Below are 1,932 nucleotides of genomic sequence, written 5' to 3'. Positions count from 1 at the left end.
TGCTCCTGTGTGCACACTGCGTATCCTGCTCTTCCACTGGCCTCCGACTCAACAGTTTTTTCTGAGGGTGCCTTGGTTTGAGCATGACAAAACTGCTGTATGTCAGCGTCAGTCTGTCCAGGCTGTTCCCTGTCTCTCTGTGCACCTAGGGAAGTCACTTTTGCACGGGAAAGCCACCAGTACCTTACTTGAATGTTGCCAGGTTCCATCTGCTGTTGGCGTGGGAAGCCACACAAGGGATCGGATCTCAGGATTCAGAGTTAGATGGCCACGGCAAATGCCAATGAGTAACTTTATTTTTCACCAGGCCCCAGCCAGGGGTCTTTGCCCTTCCTAAGTTTCTGGCTGACTACTCCATTCCTTAGAGTCCTGACTGGGCAATTGGAAGCTATGTTCCTCGAACCAGAGACCACCACACTGTCAGCTCTGAGCGATATTACGTCTCGTGTGGATCTGCATCAACACACGCCACGGTTTCTTTGGCTTCTGCTAACATTTTAGTCCAGGGCTCGGACCTGAGCCTCATTGTGAGAATGACATGTGAACAGTGCTGCTGTTCCCTGCTCGGCCTCTAAGATGCCTTAGCTGTGCTGTGCAACTGAAGATACCTGTTTAAGCAGGGTCCCGTGAACCCCATCAAGGCCTTGGTGAATTGTTCAGTTTTGTTTTGATATCTTTTTTTTTTTTTTTTTTTTTTTTTTAGAGATCTGAAGTGATTTTACCTTTATTTCCTTCACTTTAAGCCAATCATTCAATTTCACAGTGATTTCTGGGGTGGGGCAGAAGGAAGGCATCATCCAGAATGATGGAGGCCGTGGCCTGCCTCACTGGGGAAGCTGGAGAAGCAAGACTGCCCTGCTGGACTGCCCTGCTGGCAGGTAGGTGATGTTCCGAGAGCGGGAGAGCTGGTAGGCAATGTCCTCAGCAGCTTCCAGCTTCCGCAGCTCAATCAGGCCGTCACCTGCTGTGGCCAGCGAGTTGGCAATCAGCTCAGCTGCCTTGGAGTCCCCCTCAGCCGAGATGATGGCTGCCTTCTGCTGTTCAGCCTTTTCCACCACAAATCTGGCTCTCTCCGCTTCCTGCTGAGCCACCTGTTTGGCTTCTACTGCCTCTGTGAACTCCTTCCCGAAGGTCAGATGTGTCAGGGACACATCATCCAGGATGAGCCCAAATGTTGCTGCTCGTTCCGTGAGGTCATCGCTCACCTGCCTAGAGACCAGCTCTCTCTGGGTAATCAATTCTCCGGCATCGAATCGAGCCACCGCCGACTTGAGGATCTCTGTGGTGATGGACGGCAGCACCCGCTCATCATAGTCCTCGCCAATGCTGGTGTAGATTCAAGGAAGCTGGCTGGCCACCGGCCGGAAAAGGATGCGTAGTGGGATGTTGACATTCTGCAAGTCTTTGCTCCCAGTGATGATCTGCACATTCCGTGGTCGAGAGCGGCAGTCAAAGATAATTGGTTTCTGTACCCAAGGGATGAGAAAGTGAGTCCCTTCCCCTACCACAATGTCCTGTACGCCACGGAATCGGTCAAAGATGACGGCTCTGTGTCCAGCATCCACGTTATATAAAGCAGAGTTCACCGCCCCTCCTGCAACTGCTAAGGCCAGGCCGAACTTTCCGATGGACTCAAACACTTTGGCAGCCATGACTCCTTCTGTTGCTTCCACTCACACCTGCTTTCACTCTGACCTCCACATGGATTCCCCCTTGTTTGGATATCTTTGAGCACAGTAATTATAATGCTTTCAGAGTCTTGTCTGGAAATGTCATCTGGAATTTTATCATTTTTTGCTTGCTATTCACATGTTTCCTCGATGCCCACGTGTATCATAACATTTTATATATTTTAAATAAGGTCTCATTTAACCCAAGCTGCTCTGGGATTTTTTGTGTAGCCAAGGTTGACCTTGAACTCATAGTTCTTCT

At 50.1% G+C, this 1,932-nt stretch overlaps 1 pseudogene across 1 annotated transcript; it reads right to left on the bottom strand.

Moving 5' to 3' along the window:
* Positions 1 to 824: 824 nt before the first annotated feature.
* LOC308433603 (prohibitin 1-like) lies at positions 825 to 1,667 on the bottom strand (annotated as a pseudogene). Its single transcript has one exon. The product of its transcript is annotated as a prohibitin 1-like (transcript).
* Positions 1,668 to 1,932: the final 265 nt, after the last annotated feature.

This window comes from Micromys minutus, assembly GCF_963924665.1.
Source record: "Micromys minutus genome assembly, chromosome: 20".
Lineage (NCBI taxonomy): Eukaryota > Metazoa > Chordata > Mammalia > Rodentia > Muridae > Micromys > Micromys minutus.
The sequence above is the reverse complement of the archived record's forward strand: the minus strand, read 5'-3'. Positions and strand labels throughout refer to the sequence as shown.